General features: G+C 42.9%; 1 pseudogene; it reads left to right on the plus strand.

The window, feature by feature from the left end:
- The first annotated feature begins 1971 nt into the window (after positions 1-1971).
- On the plus strand, positions 1972-7168 carry LOC102814759 (annotated as a pseudogene).
- The last annotated feature ends 489 nt before the right edge of the window (positions 7169-7657 follow it).

A 7657-nucleotide genomic window follows, 5' to 3' on the forward strand; every position in this document is an offset into this window, starting at 1 on the left:
TTAATGCCAACTGGTTGGTAAGTGGGAAACAACAATGAAAAATTGGTATCACCACACCTAACCAGTGTGATCAGTCACCATTAAGTTGATGCCAACTCAGGTCACCTCAATGTGTGACTGAGAAGAACAGTGCCCCCATAGAAAACCATAGGGTTTTCAATGACTGATCGCTCAGAAGTAGCTTGTGAGTTCTTTCTTCTGAGGTACCTCTGGGTAGATTCGAACCACTAACCTTTCAGGTAGCAGCCGGGTATGTTAACTGTTTGCACTACCCCCAAATTTTGGCAACTTCCTTAGAAGCTGCACAGTGTTCATTGAGACTGAACAAGACAAAGGGAATGATTCGATACCAATGGAATCATCTCAGGTTTCCTTCTCCATACACACAGAGTCTGTGGTGAAGTCTGCAGTTGAGTGTACTTGTCATGCAAGCACATCTGACATAACATCTGGGGCCTCACTGCTGCCACTAGAGACCTCTGTGTCCAAGAGTTTGCATTCATGATTCCCAGTGCTTTGGGCCAATCTCTTTGTATAAGTACTATGAGAAGGTTCAGTTAAGGAAATTCATTTGGGCAATGCATTGCTCTTATCCCCGACCCTGCGTTTGATTTATTCATTAGTCTCAAATTTATTTTCTGAGCAGAGTGATTCTATATATAAGCAGAAATGATATTTTAATAAAATAACAGGTGTTTTTATTGGGAGATGGTTTCTTTGTATAATTAAGTTACACAGTTAAAACATGAGTCCTACTGTACAGAAGGAGCTCTGATAGCGTAGTGGTTATTTGTCAGGCTGCTAACCTCAAGGTCAGCGGTTCGAAACTACCTGCCGTTCTGTGGGAGAAAGATGAGGCTTTCTGCTCCCGTAAAGATTTACAGCCTCAGAAACCCTACACGGGGTCACTATGAGTTGGAACCGACTCCACGGCACATAACCACCACTGTACAGAATCAACCCATTGGCTCATTTAAGACTGAAAGGGCTCTTAGGGCTCTTGGTCAAATTCATTATTTAAACACATGAACATTTCTTTCCTGTATATTGTGTGAAAATTCCAGCCATAACTTGCATATGGAATAGAACTTTACAGGAATTGTAGTAAAATATGTGGGTTTCTCCCTCTTCTTTTGTGCTTCAGTCTCATAGCTGAAAAATGCTGCTTCAATTTCTTAATTCATCTTGTAAGAAATTTGTTTTCTTACATTGGGAGAGTTTTACAATAGACACATTTTATTTGTGTATGTGACTGATTGGTTTTCTACGTTGCAATCAAATTTCATTTTAGACCATGTTTATTGTAACGAGATCTCTGGGATGGGGGCATGGAATAGGGCTGGTCCCTATCATACTTGGACGCTAACCAGTTGCCGTTAAGACGATTCCCATTCATGGTGCCCCATGCGTGTCTGAGTTGAACTCTGCCCTTTAGGGTTTTCAATAACTGATCTTTTAGAATGAGCTCTCCAGCCTTTCTCCCAATGTGCCTCTGGGTCTACTGGAACCTCCAACCTTTCGGTTAGCAGCTGAGTGTATCAACCTTTTACACCACCCCAAACTCCCCCGGGGCCCCACAAAAGCCCAAACCCACTACTGTTGAGCCAATTCCGACTCACAGTGACCCTATATGACAGAAACGAACTACTTTCTAGGTTTTTTGAGACTACATTTTTATGGTTGGTGGGTTTGAACCACTGACCTTGTAGTTAACAGCCCAACGCTTAACCCATGGTGCCACCAGAGCTCCCCCTTGACCCTAGAATGAAGTAATTCTATGTGTGTGTTAGGAACTCCCACTGTTTATTCCTGGTACCTAAAATATTCTGAAAAGAGATTGGTGAGGTCATGCAACTGTATCTTTTAAACCCATTCGCAGTGCTGTCAAACTTAGTGTCTCTAGAGAGTTAGAAACTGAAGAATGAACACTATGTGGTGGATTTCATTATTAGCACCCTTACCTTTCCTGCCATGGGGAGCATGCACCAGCTGTCCCTGGTGGAGATCAGCTCCTCTTCATGGGCTGTACTGTCTTTCTTTTATGAATGCATTAGGTGCAACTTCAGAATGTGGAATTCATTACATTCAAATACAAGTTCACCAAGAAAGGACCTCAGAGGGCTGTGGGTGGAAAGTCTCAAAGGTGCAGAAAGGAAGAAGGAATCCGGGAAAGAAGGAAGGTGGCTTCAAAATGTTCATAGAAAAGTGGAATGAGAAAATAGTGGGAGTTTCCCCACAAACATTTTGAAGTCCCCTCAAATACTTGACTTTGCGTTGTCCTGTAGAGAAATGTGTGGGACAGCTTTCTGATGGAAAGGGGAAAGAGAAGTTATGAGCATCAAGTGATAATGTTAGCAAAACCTCAGGATTGCTTTTTTAAATACTTGTTTTATGGACTTTGCTGTATTGAATTTGGGGGCCTCATGCATTTTCATTTTAGCCTAGCTTTCCTTTGTTATCCCGATGGTAAGAATGTATGCTTTTTTTTTTTAACTACTTTTCATAATTGGTGAATTTATCTCAAAATCCTGAAACCAAGGAACTAAATAATGTTCAGGATTTGGGGCAGATCCAAGCATTGATGTTGATGTAGGTTAAGTTTTAATAGAATTCCCAGAAATACCGAATTGAAGGATACTACATTTTTTAGGAAGTTGTGCTTGTTTTTAACAATTGGAGAAGAACCTGTTCTGGAAAATTCCATGCAAATACCATTGATGGGGTATACTTAGTAGCCTGAGTGCTTAGCATCTTTCAGTCAGTAAACAAGGAATTAGAATCATTGCCAAAGGAGGGGATAATTTTGTTTTATAAGCTAGAAATCATTCTACAGTGAAATTCCTAATCACAGTATCTTGTAAAAAATAACATTATAATTTCCCTCCTTCGTTCTGACCCAAGAGCATGGCAAAGAATGAGGAAGGCTGGGTGTGCTATGAAATAGTTAGTATTCCTTTAGATCTGTGTTTTGGGCCAAGGAAATGGCTGAGAGGTTGAACCAAGTGGTTGTTACAGAGTGGCCACTGCTCTGGGTTCCTTTCTCAACAGTCTCAGAAAACAAATGAAACTGGGAAACTAAGTTAAACTTCAACTCCTTGTTGGTGGGAGGGCATTCCTCTGACTTCCGGTCTTAGGATGCTCTAGGAGTTCCTTCCTACTACTGCTGAGGATACTATCCTGGTTCTGGGTGTTGTTGAGTGTGTGTATAAAACCTCACGCGTGTGTTATGTTCTGTGCTGTGTCATTCTATGAACTGATGTACACAACAATATGAAATAGACAAGGCAGCGGTGATGATCAAAACAAAACAGACAGCCAACCGCCTCTTCCCATCCAAGTACTAGCTGGGATTTCCCAAGCTGGACTTGATGAGCCACATGAAGTGTTCAGGAGCACGGTGTCCTTAAAAACAATGGTGTGTTGATTGCATACGAAAATGTACAAACCAATAAAAGACATTTTTAAAAGTGCAGTGAATCTGTGCATTTGTGCAGAGAAACCGGCTGTTCCAAGAAAGCTTTGACCGTGACACAGCCCTCCAGGGAAAAGGTTTGCATGAACTATTCATACTCTTGTTCGTCCACCATTTTTTTTTTTCTCCCAACTCTGTCAACCCCATCAGACTCCTGGTGAGGTGTTGTAGGAAAAGCACTGGACTGCTAACTGCAAGATCTGTGGTTCAAACGCACTAGAAGCTCTTCGGAAACTACACAGACTGGGTCATTATGAGTTAGAACCTACTCACCTATACTTAACACTCTACCACTGAGCCACAACAACGCAAAATGGCATCTCAGACTTGAAGATGCATTAGAAAGTCATATCGTCTGAATAGGACCTCTGGTTCAATATTACTCAGTTTCCTTACAGGCAATCAAGGTGAGAAGTGAAGGTCAAGATTTCATTATGAAAGTCCGATGGTTTTTGGTGAGGAAGAACCAGATGGCTCAGGTATAAAAAGATTGAGACCAAGCTCTTTGATTCCACATGGTTCTTACTCTTACATCTGAGGCCAGCTAGTCTTGTCTTTTGTCCTTGTCAATTCATGTTACACTCAGAACTGTGATTTACACCGTCAGACAATGCAGTGAACCACGTTCTCCGGGGAAGAAAAAAAGATGTCAGAGCAGTCAAACCTTGTCTATCTCAGTTCACCTCATTGCACAATGCAGATGATGTTCTTGTTTTACAAATGACAGGGTTGTGGCAACCCTGCATAGAGCAAATCTGTCAGTACCCTTTTCCCAACAGCATCTGCTCCCTTCGTGTCTCTGTGTCGTATGTAGATCATTTTCACAATCTCTCAAATTTTTTTTCATAATGCAACTGCACACTTAATGTTGCTGTTGCTGTCGTTAAGTGCCATTGAGCCGAGAAGGCTGTTGTGTCTACTTCTCCACTGCCGCTTTCTTATTATACTCTGAAATAGCATCAAATTATTAAGTGGTTTTCATTTAATGGGTGGAAAGCTTGCTTTCTTTGCACACCTCTCATGTTCATTTGCTCTGATGGCTCGGAATGTATAGGAAACAAGTGGACAATGGAGAAACTCAGTTGAGCTCATGGCAAACGTTCTTCACAGAGAATAGAAACACCCAAAATTTAGTGGCTTAAACCAAAAGTTTATTATCTCCCACAAGCCTAAGGGCTAACTGGGCTCAGCTGGGTAGGTCCTGCTGGGACTCTCTCATATTGCAGTCTTTAGATAGTGACTGGGACTGAAAACGCCGAGGACTTGACTGCAACAGCTTGAGGTCAGCCAGCCATCTCTTCCCATGTGGTCTTTCTATGTGACTCAGAGTCCTGGTGTGGCTCTGTGGGTTCATGAGCTGAACTGCAAAGTTGGTTTGAACTGTCAGGTCAGCGGTTCAAGCTCAACTCGCCACTCCACTGAAACCCTTTACAGGGTTGCTATGGGTCGTAACCAACTCAACAGCACTTAAGAAGAAGAAGAAGAACAAGGTTGGGCTTTCTACTTGGCAGGTAAGTTGAAATCCTTCAATAACCTTTGGTTTTCTGCAGAATTAGTGATCAACAGACCCAGGCGGATGCTTTCAGGATATCACATTAGCTTAACCTACTGTGTGAATACCAAATTCACCTTTGTTGCAAACACATCCATAAATGTGGTGGAGCATACTGGGGGAAAGCTATGCAATAGGCATGGGATTGCAAACCACAAGATCTGCAGTTGGAGTCCATCAACTGCTCCATGGGAGAAATATGAGCCATTCTGTTCCCACCGAGATGTAAGGCCTATACAGGGTTGCTATGAGTCTGAACCGGCTCAATGGCACTTAACAACATGTTTCACAAAGGTGGTAATTTGGAAACTAATTACTATCCTTGGTTAGTTCAATACAGATTAAATAGAATGTACCAGTAAACTGGGGACTTATGGTGTGGCACTGTAGGATCAGCACTGGATGGCGAACCACAAGGCCAACAGTTCAAACCTACCAGCTGCTCCTCAGAAACCCTATAAAGGGCTGCAATGAGTTGGAATTGACTCGATGGCATTTCAAAACAACAGTAAACTTTGGAACTGATCTTATTCCTCCTTTCCTAAGCTGGTGGCCACAAGGACAAAATGTGTTAAAATGTCTGAAACTAGTGTCCATTTATCCCGTGTCTACAAATTCAAGGGATGCACTTTGACCATAAACTAATCCTGTAGAGGCGTGTTCTCTGCCTGAGCATCTTAAGCCATAGTTGGAATGCACATGGAAAAAAGATGTTGGGATACTGAAGACTCAGATCACCTGTGTCACAACTTCCCCGCCACCCCAGAGGCTGTGGCTCAGAAAACACTTGAGTAGGTGTTTTCCTCCCAAATGTAAATAGCTCATTGTCATCAAGTGATGCTATAGGACAGAGAAGCACTGTCCCCATGAGGTTTCCAAGGCTGTGATTCTCTATAGAAGTAGACTGTCACATCGTTCTTTGATGGAGTGGCTGGTGGATTTGAACCACCAACCTTTCAGTTAACTGCTGAATTCTTTAACCACTGTACCATCAGGGAGCCTAATTATAAACACCTTTGTTTTCTGTTGTTGTCATTATTTTTGAAATAGTACGTTTTGAAAAAATTAGTACATATATGTAGTAAACATTCACAGCCCTGTGTTAATTATCATGTGTTATATGTAAAACCTTAATGAGATTATGCTATTGATACCTGTCTTGTTCCCAAACCGTGTCCCGGCATCATATGTCAATGAATGTAGATGGCATCATCATTTAAAATGCATCATTATCCACTAATGGAGTCCAGGTGTGCTGCTGGGGGTTAATGCACTGCACTGCAAAATCAGTTTGAACAGCAAGGCTGGTGGTTCAAACTCACCAGCTGCTCCTTGGAAACCTTACAGGGTCGTTATGGGTTGGAACTGACTTGTTGGCCCTTAGCAACAACAATAAATACACTAATGACTGAAGAGTTGTGGGATGACATCAAGGACATTATACTTATGAATGAAGAAATCAAAAGGTCATTAAAAAGACAGGAAAGAGGCACGCTCTTCAGAGTCACTGCGGTCTCCTGCTTCAACAGTGCTTGGGTGGAACCCGGCACTCCCAGCCTCCACCAACCAACCGCTCCCCATCACCCTCCGTCACCTCCAGCCAGCTGCACCCTCAGATGCCCTAAGATCTAGCACCCTGCCACTGAGCCTCTCTACCACCACCAGATCAACCTGGAGCTCAACGCCTCCTATTTTCACCTGTCCATGTCTTAGTACTTCGACTGCAATGATGTGGCTTTGAAGAATTTTGCCAAACATTTTCTGCACCAATCTTATGAGGAGTGGGAACATGCTAAGAAACTGATAAAGCTGTAAAACTAACAAGGTGGCTGAATTTTCCTGCAGGATATCCAGAAACCAGACAGGGATGACAGGGAGAGCGGGCTGAAGGTAATGGAGTGCACGCTGCACTTGGAAAACAATGTGAATCAGTCACTACTGGAACTGCACAACCTGGCCACTGACCAGAATGACCCCCACTTGTGTGACTTCATTGAAATGCATTACCTGGACGAGCAGGTGAAATCCATCAAAGAATTAGGCGACTATGTAACTAACTTGCACAAGGTGGGGACCCCGGATTCTGGCCTGGCGAGTATCTCATTGACAAGCACACCCTCGGAGACAGTGATGGAGAGAGCTGAGCTTTAGCCTGACTTCACCATGGCCACAGGCGTGACTTCCTGGACCACCAAGGCAGCCGCATGCATGTTTGCTTTACTGTTACCTTTTCTACAAAATGTACCAAAATATCCTACTTCAGTTCTTTGATTTGTTCTATCCCTTCAGATAAAGTAATTTGACTCCCCTTCCCGCCCCCCCCCCCAAAAAAAAGAGGAAAGAAAGAAAATACCCAAATGAATGCTAAAAGAGACTCTAAAATTTGCTCTTGAACATAGAGCTAAAGTGAATGGATGACTTTAGTGGTTACCAGGGGTGGGAGGAAAGGGAGAGTAATTCACTAGCTAGAGGTAGACATGTGTTAACTCGGGTGATAGGGAAGGCAATATACAACAAGAGGGAGGTTGGCAGAAGAATAATGAAGACGGGAGAAGACACAGGGAGAAATGCAAGGGCTAAAGGGAACGGAGTTAATACTGTTACATGCACAACTCTGCAACAACAGTGTACGA

Source organism: Chrysochloris asiatica, unplaced genomic scaffold, assembly GCF_000296735.1.
Source record: "Chrysochloris asiatica unplaced genomic scaffold, ChrAsi1.0 scaffold00192, whole genome shotgun sequence".
NCBI lineage: Eukaryota > Metazoa > Chordata > Mammalia > Afrosoricida > Chrysochloridae > Chrysochloris > Chrysochloris asiatica.